Source organism: Delphinapterus leucas, chromosome X, assembly GCF_059928025.1.
Source record: "Delphinapterus leucas isolate spDelLeu-1000000601 "Yukka" chromosome X, BTC_Dleu_Yukka2, whole genome shotgun sequence".
Taxonomy (NCBI): domain Eukaryota; kingdom Metazoa; phylum Chordata; class Mammalia; order Artiodactyla; family Monodontidae; genus Delphinapterus; species Delphinapterus leucas.
Genome location: NC_143150.1, coordinates 1,210,251 through 1,225,164, shown reverse-complemented (window position 1 = coordinate 1,225,164; position 14,914 = coordinate 1,210,251).

The window sequence follows — 14,914 nt, the reverse complement described above, 5'->3', positions numbered from 1 at the left end:
TTGTCTTTTCATCTTATTTATGGTGTTTTGTTCATAACAGAGTTTAACATGTTTGTATAATTATACATCGATTTTATTTTATTTTTTTGCCTTCTGCACTTTGTATCCTGCATTTAAAAAAAATTTTTTTTTTAAGATGTTGGGTGTAGGAGTTTATTAATTAATTAATTTTATTTTTTTGCTGTGTTGCGTCTTCGTTTCTGTGCGAGGGCTTTCTCTAGTTGTGGCAAGCAGGGGCCACTCTTCTTCGCAGTGCACGGGCCTCTCACTATCACGGCCTCTCTTGTTGCGGAGCACAAGCTCCAGACGCACAGGCGCAGTAGTTCTGGCTCACGGGCCTAGTTGCTAGCGGCATGGGGGATCTTCCCGGACCAGGGCTCGAACCTGTGTCCCCTGCATCGGCAGGTGGACTCTCAACCGCTGCGCCACCAGGGAAGCCCTCCTGCATTTTTTATTATCCGGTTTATAAAGAATTATCCCAATTGATTCCCAATTTGATGCTTTCACGGTGTTTTCTGCCATAAATACGTTTCACATTTCTTTGTGTTCAGACATTGATTCATATTTACTCATGCATGGCTTCTGGGTTTTGTATCATGCATTAATGACTTCATCAATGTTTTCTCCTTTCATTTTTATGGTTTCATATTTTCTATTTAACTGTATGCTTTCATTTATTCCCATTTCAAGTTTAATTCTTTTGGAAATTAATTTTTCTGTAAATAGTAAAATCTAGACCAGCTTTCTTCTGACTTGTGTAATCCAAGTAATTTCACCATTGCTCTTTAGGTACTCTTTCAATTTCGGTTTCACTCTGACTTCTGACTTAATTTTACATTTTCTCTCCAGTCACATCTCTGGCTTGGTCCCTTAGACACAACTGCTGGCATCCTGGCTGATAAACCCTACCTTCCCGTGAGAATATGGAACTTGTTTTTTATTTTGGACGTCAATTTTGCAGACACATATCTTGGCCTTTCTCCACCTAGCCTTCACCCTACTACATGGTAGAGTAATGTTCCTTCATTCCCTAACCAGGTAATATGCTATAATTACAGAGACATGGATAAATATGTCATGTGGGAATGCATAGTTCTTGCAAAATTATGAACTCCACCTGAAAACTCTCTCATCACTAAACCTCGGACTGTGTATATTTGCACATGTGTGTATGCAACCCTTTTAAACAAAATATTCACAACAACATTATTTATAATAGTAGAAAATAGAGAAACTCAAATGTTCAAGTATCCCCAACTCAACAGTCCTCTAATCCATTGATGCTTTAATCTCCTCTCTCTCATCCCCTTCTTGTCCTCACGTTATTCCCTGCATTCTTGGGAAGGCAACTTAAGCTGAACCAATCAAATGTCTGTCTGCCTTTCTCTGTCTCTTTCTTCTCCCTCCCCAATCCCAACTTTCTGTACTGAATCCCTCAGGTCACTTCCTCAGAGAGGCCATCCCAGATCACTCAACCCAAATTAGCTAGAAGAACAAATTGCAAGAATATACAAAGGTGGGGGTTAAACTTTGGTGACGATGACATTTCAACTCAGTCGAGAAATACGGATTATAAACGTTATAAATAGATAACGTTCCAGGGCTTCCCTGGTGGCGCAGTGGTTGAGAGTCCGCCCGCCGATGCAGGGGACACGGGTTCGTGCCCCGGTCCGGGAAGATCCCACATGCCGCGGAGAGGCTGGGCCCGTGAGCCATGGCCGCTGAGCCTGGGCGACCGGAGCCTGTGCTCCGCAACGGAGGAGGCCACAGCAGTGAGAGGCCCGCGTACTGCAAAAACTAAAGATAAATAAATAAATAACGTTCCAACACCTGACTAACCTTTGGGGGCAAAACAAAATTAGATCAATGTCATTTTTTGCACCCAAATAAATTCCTAGTGGATTAAAATTTTAAAGTACTAGAAGACGTTATGAGTGACAAATTTTACAGTTTTACAGTGGGTAAGGCTTTCTATTGGACATAAACTACAGAAATCATAATGAAGAGATCGATGACTTAAATACATTTTAAAAGTTTTTAAAAACCTTCTATATAGAAAAGAACTATGACCAAAGTTAACATGAAGCAATGAGGAAGGAAAGCGTTTTCAAATTACAGCAAAGATTTGATATCTTTAACATATAAAGAGCACTCTCAAATCAATAAGTGAAATATGACTATTACAATCAAAAAATAGAAAAAAAGGATATGAAAAGGCAGTTCTCAGGAGTTACCAGTGGCCAGGTGTCATATGAATATTGTTAAACCAGTTTAGAAATCAAAAGAAAGTGAAACACTATTGAGATATGATTTCGGTTACAATATGGGCAAAGATTTAAAAGATTGAAAATGTCCTGCTTGGTGTGCATTATGGGCTGAATTGTATCCCCCCTTAATTCGTATGTTGAAATCCTATTGTCTAATGTGACAGTATTTGGCGATAGGGACTTTAAAGAGCTAATTAAGGTTATATTTATCAGGTCATAAGTGTGGGTACCTAATCCAATAGGTCTGGTGTCCTGATAAGAAGAGGAACAAGACACCAAAGAGCTCTCTCTTTCTCTCCCTACACACACACACACAAAGGACATGTGAGGACACAGCGAGAAGGTGTCTGTCTATAACTCAAGGAGGAGGCCTCACCAGAAACCAACCTGCTGGCACCTTGATCTTGGACTTCAAGTCTCCAGAACGATGAGAAAATAAATTTCTGCTGTTTAAGACACCTAGTCTGTGGTATTTTATTATTATTTTATTATGGCGGGCTAAGCTGACAAATAGAGGGTAGGAAGTAAGAAAATGGACACTTTCATACACAGTTGGTTGGAGTTAAATTGATGCAAACGTTTTGGAGGGCAACTTGGTAATACATATCAAGCACTTTAAAAAGAGATTACTCTTTGACCCAACAAGCCTCCTTCTAAAATCCTATTGTGTTACACAAAACACAATGTGTTACACAAAAACAAATGTACCAGGGTATTAATTTTAGCATGGTGCATAATACTGAAAAATTATAAGTAGCCTAAAGGCCTATGTACAAGAGATTGGTTAAAATAACTATGGTATACACATTCTGTGGAATATTATACAGCTATTGAAAATAATGGGGAAGGCACAGGCTTCTCCATATCCACTATGTGGCCCACTTCTGGGCCAATTTTGGGTGCCCTGTCTGGAAAGGGAAGGTCCTTCTCCTTGTCCCTTTCCTCCAGCTGCCCCTTGCAGTCCCTCCCCTCCTTTGACTCATCTGTCTCCTTTTCTACCACAATATGAGTTGATCAGCAAGGAGCTAATCCCTTAACAAGAAAAGAGGCCTATTTCTCCCTTGAAGTAATAAACGAGGGCCAAGTCCTCAGACCACAGTAGTTAAATAAATAAAATTATGATTCCCTCAATTCATTAATAGTCAAGATTTTGCTATTGCAAGTGAAAAAAAGTAGAACAGAAACAATCAAAAATATCCTCTCAATTATAAATAAATATAATTATGAAAATAAATAAATTTATGATTTATGATTAAATAAAATTATGATTCCCTCAATTCATTAATAGTCAAGACTTTGCTATTGCAAGTGAAAAAAAGTAGAACAGAAAGAATCTAAAATATTCCCATTGGCTTAAGCGAAAGGGAGAATTTCTGGGTCTGTATAACCGAAAGGTACAGAGGTAGTTCCTGTCTTCAGGCATGGCTGGATCCAGGATTTGGTTCTCTGAGATGTGTCTTCTTCTTGCTCTAGCTTCCCCTCTGTCCATTACGAGTCTGCCCTCCTGCAGCCCCCAAAGTGTCACTGGTTGGATGGGATCACCACGGCCGGAGGAAAGCAGTCCTCCGATTGGCCAGGCCTGATCCACATGCCCAGCCCTGGAATCAGAGGTGACGTCAACTCTATCAGAACCATAATGGCCGAGAGAAAAGGAAAGGGGAGAATTTCTAGCGTGACATGACGATACCGGTACCAAGAGAACGGACACGGATGCTGGGTGACAAAACCCATAGATGTCCTCTACAGTGGTGCAGACTTTTCAGCAAATTCAAAATCAATGTCCAATGTTTTAAAGGAACAAGACTAGGAAAGATTATTCCTTAATCTAACAGAACAGTATTTGTACTTTCCCAAAATAAAAATACTTATGTCAGAAGGAATACATACGTGATGAAAATATTTAAACAATACGTACGTGTGAAACTTACCAGGTGGAGTTTCTTTCCCTAATGCTAATGTCTGGAGATGAGCATTCCTGATGGTGGAGGTGGCTCACTCTAGGTAGTTACTATGCATATCCCCACACATTCACATGGTGGCAGCACAGTGTGACAACAGAACATACCGTACAGAGAACACAGCATATACCACGCAGAGATTCTCAACTTGTTTTAATCTTTCTTAGTACCCAGCTATCTACCTTGCTCTTTCTCTAACTGCCACACGGTTTTCCACTAGGATGGGCTTACTGTAATTTACTGAATCTTTACTCAGTTGAAGCTTTTTTACTCAATGCTGTAATTAACATTCTGGTTAATTCTGCCTTGTTTGCATATGCAAGAGTTTCTCTCTGAAAGATTCCCAAAGGTAGGCCAAAGGGTAAGAACAGCTTAAACTTCAATATAAAATGCCAAATAAACGTCCCGATAGCTTTACTAACACTCCAACTGATAAGGTATAAAAGTCTTTGTTTGTAACAAATATTGGAGGTTGTTAATTAGTTAAATTATTCCTACACTAAAACCTGCCCTGTTCTCACCCAAAGGAAGACTTGAAAGGCTCAAATTGTTCCCAAGTAACTTAAGAGAGTCCCAGAAAAAAGCTCAAGAATATGTTTGGGAACACCAATATCCAGCATCCAAGGTAAAATTTCACAATGTCTGGCATCCAATACAAAATCACCAGGCACGAAAAGCAGCAGGAAAATCCAGTCCCATTAGGAGAGAAATCAATCACAAAGAGGCATCCCAAGTGGAACGGAAAAAGTAAAACTACCTTATCTGCAGACCACCTGATCATGTACATAGAAAATATGATGTAATTCACAGAAGAGCTACGAAAACTATAAGGGAATTTAGCGAGGTTGCAGGAAACACTATACATTAGAGGGGGCTAACTCCTCCCCCAAAGACTTAACTAATTGTCCCAAAACTTTTCTTCACTCGTCTGAAACAAGGTCAGTCGACCACAAAGTTCCAGTTCCAGTGTTTCTGGGTTGTTTGATCTTCTGCAAACTAAGCTTTTTATTTTGGCAGGAATCAGACCTACTGGTGCAAGGTGGTGGGCAAACTAGAATTCTGGTGGGAGGGCACACTTTCTGAGCAGCGACCATGTACTGTACACCAACAGCCTTAAAAAATCAATAGAAAAGTGAATTTTTACCTCAGCAATTCTACCCTTTGGAATCTACCTTGAGGACATAACCAGTCAGGCAAATACTTACACAGAAGAATTCCACTGACTCGTTTCTTATAATAGGGAAAAATGGAAACGTATTAAATGTTAACGCTTATAGTACCTCTTTTATGCAACCAAGTACGTGTTTTTGAAGACATTTTAGGGGGAAAAAAAGCTCATCCGTTAAATGAAAATAATTCAGGAAAAAAATTAACCATGAACTTGCAAAAATTACACTATCTTCTTGCTATATATAAATGAAAGTATAAAACTAAGAAAATATTCCAAAATACTGATAGTAGCTAACGCTGAATGACACGACATAATGCATTTTACTTTTCTTCCATCTCCTACACCGTCTTCAATTACCTTGTACTGCTAGAATACCTGAAGCCCAGAACCTTCCCTTGAAAGCAAGGACAAAGCAAGAAACCGTGGAGGCGCAGTACCTGAAAATATACTCAGACACGGAGTAGTAGTTCAGTTTTATTTTCTGCCGTAACAAACGTTTCAGCACCTCCTCCTCCAGCAACAGGGAAACAACAGGGCCAAGCGGGCGCAAGACCAATGCAAGCAAACAATTAGAGCCCCAGAATAAAGTGGCAACTAGTGTAGGAATCAACGCACTGGGGAGGGACGCCCTGCCTAGGAAGAGAGGCTAGGTTAGTCCTACGCCCCCTTTCCTGGCCCGGGCTTCGTGAAAACATGGAGCACAAAGCGCTGCATGGTCCGCAGCAACAGAGAAGGCTGGTTGAGACCGGAGGTGATGGAAATCTGGAGTCAGCCCGGGTCCTCAGCACTCACTGGGCTAAAAGGGAGAGCAAGAGAAAACCCAGTGAAATGTGGTAACCGTGAGCCTAATGCTCTGCCCCCTCAGCGCGCGGCAGGCTCGGCGCGCAGGTCTACGTCCTCAGGCCCCGCCTCTGGGGGTCTCCAATTCACGCTTAGAACCAGCCCGGCCACCTGCCACCGCCCCCCACCGGGGCCCCTCGGAGAACTAACACGGCTAGGGTGCTGCCGCACACCGCGAGCTCCTTCCACACCGCCCCTCGGTGGCGCTGGGCATGTGGCGCCGGGGGCTGGCAGGCCCTCTCTGCCTCCACGGGCCATCGGAGGGGCACCGGGAAGGAGCCGGTGGCGGCACGGCCAAGGAACCGGCTCCCGACCTGGCCTGTGCCGCAGGCCTGCGTGCCCTCAGGCTGCTCTCACTTGTCTCGGCCCCCTCCAGGTCTGCTCCGACCCCTTCTGGTCCCTCAGGCCGTCTCCCCCCGCGCCCCCCCCACCCTGCCGCCTCTCCCCGGCCGCGCTGTCCCCTCCCCCACGAGGCCAGGGCCTCCAACGGTCTTGCACCCCCTTCCCCCACCCCTCCACATCCCCGGGCTGACCCCCTTCTCCCCCTTCCACTGGCTCCCGAAGGCGCATCCCTCGGCCTCTCCTCAAACAGAATATAACCGGAGCAGTTGGCTTCCGGATCCTCTGCCCACGGGCCCGACAAACCCACCCAGCCCTGAGGCGGCGTGTCCACCTGGTCCCGGCGCGGCGTGTCCACCTGGTCCCGGCGCGGCGTGTCCAGCTGGTCGCTGCTCGGCGTGTCCACCTGGTCCCGGCACGGCTTGTCCACCTGGGTGCGGTGCGGGTTGGCCACCAGGCCGTGGGACGGCGTGGGGACGGAGACGCCATATTCGGTGTCTGCCCGCCCCGGGCAAACCATCTCCTCTTGGCCCAGGAGCAGGCGGCAGCTGCAAGGCCTGTGGACCTCCGACCTCTTGTGCGACACCTCTGGCTCCATCTGGCTCGCCCTGGCCTTCACCACCTGTCGCCACGCCGCCGCCATCGCCTTGGTCTGCGGCCTCCATGCTGCCACAGGCTTCGCTTCTGCCCTCCACGCCCAGCACGAGCTTCTGAGGGAACGAGGCCCCCACAGGAAGCTCCGCCCCTCGGCGGCTGACGTCACTGGGGCTCCCAGGGCACCTGCGCAAACAGGCCCCGCCGCCATTCCCCGGATGTCACGCTTGCGAGGCCTCTGGGCACGTGACTGCTTCCCAGCAAACCGGCAAACCCCAGACGAGCCGCATGCACCTCAAAGTCTGGGCTGGTGCCAGCTGAGCCACCCTCACGTGTGACCAGCCTGCTGAACGCAGGCCCCTGTCATCGAGTTCTGGAAGGGAGTCGGGCACCTCTGGGCCAGGCCCGGCCAGCCCTCTGGTCTCCCACACGTAGCTCGAGTCTGCATGTGTGTGCGTGGGCACGAGTGCGTGTGTCGGGGCCCGGCCCTGGGGGGAAGGTGCCAGGGATGCGTAGCAGGCGGTGCCTGCCCGCCTGGGGAGGGAAGCGGGGGGCTGCTGCTGGGTCCGCTGGGGACGGCATGGGGCCGGGCCGCCAGGGGCTCCAAGGCTCCGGGGACACAGACTGCAGCGGCTCCAGGCTGCAGGCTTGGCCCGGGCCAGCCAGGTGCATGGGGGAGACCGGGTGGCCGGAAGGGCTGTGGCGGTGGGGGGGGGAGGTGGGAGGGGAGGGGAGGAGGGGCTGGGGGCGCCACCCCAGGACCACCAGCAGTCTCCTGGCCCTTTGCTGGCACAGCCCTCATTGGCATTCCCTCCCCCAGGAACAAAGTCTTGAGGGTCTCCGGGGGCCTAGAGGTTCCGGGGACCCTCAGCTGGGAGGAGACCCTGTGTCTGCTGGCCTGCTGAGTGCTGGTCTACGTCTTTGTCTTGAGAGGAGTCAAGTCAACAGAAAAGGTACAGCCGGGGTGACGGCAAGCCCAGGGACAGCACTGCCTGTGGGGTGTGGGTGTCTGCCAGCGACCACTGCTGCCACGGGAGGAGACGGCACCAGGGCCAGAGCCCGAGGAGGGGCAGGGACTTCAGTCTGGGCCACTTGATCCCTACCCCCTGGCTGGAGAGTCCTCCCCACCCTGCGCCTCCAGGCCCGGCAGCCTTCCCTCCCGAGTGGAGGTGGAGTGGCCCCGGCAGCGGCTGCCCCTTCCCTGGGGTGGGGGGGCATCCCTGGCTCGCCTTCCCTCCCTTCCAGTTCCTCTCGGTTCTGGCTCTGAGTCAGCTTTTGACCTTCTCGGTCTGTCTCTCTCACCTGCCTGTCTGCCCTCGGGGACCTAGCGGGGAGCCTGGACACATCCCTCGCTCAGGGGCTCCCTGTCAGGTTGTGGGGACAACTGTGTGAACAGACACACAATAAGACAGCATGCCGGCGGGAGGGAGGGAGACACAAGAGGGAAGAGATATGGGAACATATGTATATGTATAACTGATTCACTTTGTTATACAGCAGAAACTAACACACCATTGTAAAGCTATTATACTCCAATAAGATGTAAAAAAAAAAAATACGCAAGGGGAAAGGGGAAGGGGAAGGGACGAAGCCAGAGAGGATACAGGCTGGATCACGTAGGACTTTTCAGGCCACCGTAAGGCTTTGTTTTCAACTCTGACAGGGAGCCCCTTGGAGGGTTTGGAACCGAGTTGAACAGAAACAGTCAAAAATATCCACATTGGCTTAAGCCAAAGGGAGAATTTCTGGGTCTGTGTAACTGAAATGTACAGAGGTAGTTCCTGTCTTCGGGCATGGCTGGATCCAGGACTCGGTTCTCTGAGATCTGTCTTCTTGCTCTAGCTTCCCCTCTGTCCATTGCCAGCCTGCCTCCCCTGCAGCCCCCAAAGTGTCACTGGTTGGATGGGATCACCGCGGCCGGAGGAAAGCAGTGCTCCGATTGGCCAGGCCTGAGCCGCATGCCCACCCTTGGAATCAGAGGTGACGTCAACTCTATCAGAAGCATAATGGCCGAGAGAAAAAGAAAGGGGAGATTTTCTAGGGTGACATGAGGATACCAGTACCAAGAGAAGGGGCACGGTTGCTGGATGACAAAACCCATAGATGTCCTCTACAGTGGTGCAGACTTTTCATCAAATTGAAAATCCATTTCTAATGGTTTTTTTTTAAAAAAAAAACCAAGACTACGAAACATTCTTCTCGTAATAGAGCATGTGCCCTGTTACTGGCCCTCCCATCAGCTCCCATCCCCTGACTCTGGGCTTCCACATCCACTTCAGGGGGGTGTCCTCTGCCTAATCCTCCCACACAGACCTTTGCTGAATTTAAGTTTGTTAAGTAAGTGCTTTTAAAGGGAAAAGAATGGAGCAGACTATTGTTTTCCAAAGGAAAACATTTCAAAACTAATAATTCCTTAGGAAAATATTTAAACAACATGGAAATCTAAAATCTAAATAGTGAAAGCTTTCTTCCCTAATGCCCAGTGATGACATTGAAAGCAGGGTGGCTTATTCCAGGTGGTGACTCTGCCTTTCCCCACATGGTCATATGGTCAGAATGTATTCAAAAACAGGAATATGCCATTCCCAGAATTCTGCAATTTGCTTTCATCTCTTTCCATATTAGTTCCCAGCTATCTACTTTGCTCTGACTGCCGTATGGTACTCCACCAGGACGGACTTGCTGTGATTTACTGAACGTTTCCCCTGTTGATGTACATTCTACCGATTTTTCACAATGACAAACAATGCTGTAATTAACACTGTGGTCAATGCTGCCTTGTTCACATACACAAGAGTTTTTCTGTGATAGCTTCCCAAAGGTGGGTCAAAGGATATGCATATCTCAATATTTAAGAGGAAATGCCAATCAAGTGTCCAGATAGATTCTACCACCACTCTGATAGTGTATGAGTCTTTGTTTCTAACTATAGCCTTCTCAAACACAGACGATTTCAGTTAATTAAATTAATCCAAAGAAGATGTGGCACATATATACAATGGAATATTACTCAGCCATAAAAAGAAACGAAACTGAGTTATTTGTAGTGAGGTGGATGGACCTAGACTCTGTCATACAGAGTGAAGTAAGTCAGAAAGAGAAAAAGAAATATGGTATGCTAACACATATATATGGAATCTAAGAAAAAAAAAACAGGTCGTGAGGAACCTAGGGGTAAGACGGGAATAAAGACACAGACCGACTAGAGAATAGACTTGAGGATATGGGGAGGGGGAAGGATAAGATGTGACAAAGTGAGAGAGTGGCATGCACATATATACACTACCAAACGTAAAACAGATACCTAGTGGGAAGCAGCCGCATAGCACAGGGAGATCAGCTCAGTGCTTTGTGACCACCTAGAGGGGTGGGATAGGGAGGGTGGGAGGGAGGGGGACGCAAGAGGGAAGAGGTATGGGAACATATGTATATGTATAAATGATTCACTTGGTTATAAAGCAGAAACTAACACACCATTGTAAAGCAATTATACTTCAAAAAAGATGATAAAATGTATTAATCCTACAGTGAGGCCTGCTCTGGTCCCAAAAAGCAAATCTTATAAAACTAAGACTCCGGGGCTTCCCTGGTGGTGCAGTGGTTGAGAGTCCGCCTGCCGATGCAGGGGACACGGGTTCGTGCCCCGGTATGGGAAGATCACACATGCCGCGGAGCGGCTGGCCCCGTGAGCCATGGCCGCTGAGCCTGCGCGTCCGGAGCGTGTGCTCCACAACGGGAGAGGCCACAACAGTGACAGGCCCGCGTAACGCAAAACAAACAAACAAACAAAAAACAAAAACTAAGACTCAAGAAGTTCAAAGTGTTTCCAAGTCACTTAATAGGATCCCAGAACAAAGCTTAAGAATAAGTTCAGGAATAGAAACACATCCAGCACCCAAGGGAAATCTTATAATGCCTAGCACCCAATCTAAACTTACCGGGCATGCAAAGAAGCAGGAACATCCAAACCGTTATGACAGAAATCAGTTAAAATGCATCGATTGGAAAGGAAGAAGTAAATGTGCCTTTATTTACAGACAAAATGACTGTATATGTAGAAAGGCCCATGGGATTTATAAAAAGAGCTATTACTATCAACTGGTGAGTTTAGCAAGGTTGCAGAATACAAGCTGTTTTAGAGGGAGCTTACCACCTCACCCCAACACTTAACCAACTGCCCCAGCACTTTTCTTTGCAGACGTGAAACAAGGTCGGTAAGCCACAAACTCTTACTTAGTATTCTGGCGTTATACGTTAATATAAAAATGTAACTATAGAACTAAGAAAATATTCCAAAATTAACACTGAATGGCAGGACACAATTTTCTTTTTGTTCCACTTCTGACATTGTCTTCAATTAGGTGCGCTACTTGAATAGCTGAATCCCAGACCTCCCCTCCAATCTGAGCATAAATGCAAGAATATTAGGAGGTGCAGAAGCTAAAACTAAACTCAGACACAGAACAGCAGCTCAGTTGTATTTTCTGCAGTTAACATTTAATCACCAAACAAAATACGTGGACCCTGAGCGCCCAAGGGCCAGTACAGGCAAAAGACGAGGCCGCAACAAGTGGTGACCACTGAAGAAAGCAATGCTCTAGGGAAGGACGCCAAGGACACAGCACATAAGTTAGGGTTAGCGCCCTGGGGCCTGCTGATGCTAAACGAAAAAGCGGGTAAAAATGTACTGCAAGATGTGAACCACCGAGGAAAGCTGGTTCACACAGAAGACGATGGAACTTCGGAGTTGGCCAAAGTCTTCAGCGGTCAATCGGCTAAAAGGGACGGAAAAATAAAATTCAAGTTTGGGGAGGCACACGTCCCTCCCTGTCCCCCCAGACCGACAAACCCAGAGCAGCACACTTCTTCTTTAGGCTTAACCCTCCCTTACAGCTCCACCTGGCCTGAGCCTGGCTCTGGCCACCTGCCACCAGCCCCTCCCTAGACCCCTCTAGAACCCACATGACCAGGACGCGGCCCTCCACATTGAGCTCCTTCTGAATGGGCTCTGGGACTAGAAAGTATACACTCAGCAACTGCTGGGCGAGCTCCGCGTCCATGGGCGATGGGAAATGCACAGTAAGGGTGCTGAAAGAGATATGGTTAAGGCACCACCCACACTACTGATTTCGCCTGTGCCTCAGGCTTCCTCCTCACTGAGACCCGCCTTCACCCCCCCACCCACCGGCTTCCCCGCCAGACCACCCCTTAGGCCTTCCACAACCTCCCACCCTATACAGTGAGGCCACCCTGGACATCACCACCCCTACCCTCTGGTTTCCCTCAGGTTGGTTTGCCCCACCACCATCCCGTCAGCCCAGACCACCCTTGGCCCATACCCTCCAGCCGCCCAGAGTTCCCTCATTCTACACTTCAGGCCCCACCGCCTGCAGCCCCTCCCCACAAACCACCTCCAGCCCAGCCCCTGGCCGCCGGGCCCACCGGGCCTCCTGCAAAAGGATACCACTGTAGCGCCTGGGGACCCGGACCTCCGGCCCCGGGTCCTGCGTCTCTACGTGGCCCTGCTGCGTGGGCTGCCCACTGGATCTGCACAAGTCCACCGGCTGCGCCACCTGCCTCTCCAGCGACGCCAGGGTTGCCAGGGTTGCCAGGGTCGCCAGGATCAACCGGGTCACCCGGGTCACCCTGGCCACCACGTGCTGCTCCCTCTGCAACGGCCGCGGCACCTGCGCCTTCGTGTGCTGCCCTCATGGCTCCTTCACCATCTGCCTCAGACTCCATCTAGAACCGCTTCCACCCTCCCTATGAGCGGGGAAAGGAAAAAACGGTCCCTCACAAAACCAACCGTCTAACGGCCCCTGAGGTGGGGATTCCCAGAGCGCCTGCGCAAACAGACCCCTGGTAACGCCTCCTGACTCGTGATTGGTTCCCACCGACAGAGCCTGCAGGCTCTCCAGCCAATGGTCGCCCCCTTATGAAGCTCCACCCCGCGGAGCGCTGTGTAACCCCAATGAGCCTGCGCAAACATACACCCACATCTTCCGGTCCCTCTAACCGGCCTACCTCGGGCCCAGGCTCCCCGTAAGCGGCTTAGCCATGAGGCCTCCAGGTGACGCTCCTCCCAGTAGTGTGGCTGGAGCTCCCCAGTGCGCGTGTGCAAACAGAGCCCCGCCCCACCTCCTAAGGCCTCTGAGAATGTAAGTTTCCCTGCCAAGCCTGCAAATCCCAGGCGAGCCCCGTGCACTTCGAAGTCTCTGTCAGTGCCAGCCTGGCCAACTTCACGTGTGACCAGCCTGCTGAGCGCAGGTCCCTGTCATCGAGTTCTGAAGTCCCTGCAGTCTGTGTCCCTGGAGCCTTGGAGCCCCTGGCGGCCCGGCCCCATGCCGTCCTCAGCGGGCCCAGCAGCAGCCCCCTGCTTCCCTCCCCAGGCGGGCAGGCACCGCCCGCTCTGCATCCCTGGCCTCATCCCCGCAGGGCCGGGTCCCGACACACGCACACGTGCACACGAACACACATGCAGACTCGAGCTTCGTGTGGGAGACCAGAGGGATGGCCGGGCGTGGCCCACAGGTGCCCAACTCCCTTCCAGAACTTAAGAAATTAATTAATTAATTTTATTTTTTTGCTGTGTTGGGTCGTTTCTGTGTGAGGGCTTTCTCTAGTTGTGGCAAGCAGGGGCCACTCTTCATCGCAGTGCGCGGGCCTCTCGCTATCACGGCCTCTCTTGTTGCGGGGCATAGGCTCCAGACGCACAGGCGCAGTAGTTCTGGCTCACGGGCCTAGTTGCTAGCGGCATGGGGGATCTTCCCGGACCAGGGCTCGAACCTGTGTCCCCTGCATCGGCAGGTGGACTCTCAACCGCTGCGCCACCAGGGAAGCCCTCCTGCATTTTTTATTATCCGGTTTATAAAGAATTATCCCAATTGATTCCCAATTTGATGCTTTCACGGTGTTTTCTGCCATAAATACGTTTCACATTTCTTTGTGTTCAGACATTGATTCATATTTACTCATGCATGGCTTCTGGGTTTTGTATCATGCATTAATGACTTCATCAATGTTTTCTCCTTTCATTTTTATGGTTTCATATTTTCTATTTAATTGTATGCTTTCATTTATTCCCATTTCAAGTTTAATTCTTTTGGAATTAATTTTTCTGTAAAAAGTAAAATCTAGACCAGCTTTCTTCTGACTTGTGTAATCCAAGTAATTTCACCATTGCTCTTAATGTACTCTTTCAATTTCGGTTTCACTCTGACTTCTGACTTAATTTTACATTTTCTCTCCAGTCACATCTCTGGCTTGGTCCCTTAGACACAACTGCTGGCATCCTGGCTGATAAACCCTACCTTCCCGTGAGAATATGGAACTTGTTTTTTATTTTGGACGTCAATTTTGCAGACACATATCTTGGCCTTTCTCCACCTATCCTTCACCCTACTACATGGTAGAGTAATGTTCCTTCATTCCCTAACCAGGTAATATGCTATAATTACAGAGACCTGGATAAATATGTCATGTGGGAATGCATAGTTCTTGCAAACTTATGAACTCACCTGAAAACTCTCTCATCACTAAACCTCGGACTGTGTATATTTGCACGTGTGTATGCAACCCTTTTAAACAAAATATTCACAACAACATTATTTATAATAGTAGAAAATAGAAAAACTCAAATGTTCAAGTATCCCCAACTCAACAGTCCTCTAATCCATTGATGCTTTAATCTCCTCTCTCTCATCCCCTTCTTGTCCTCACGTTATTCCCTGCATTCTTGGGAAGGC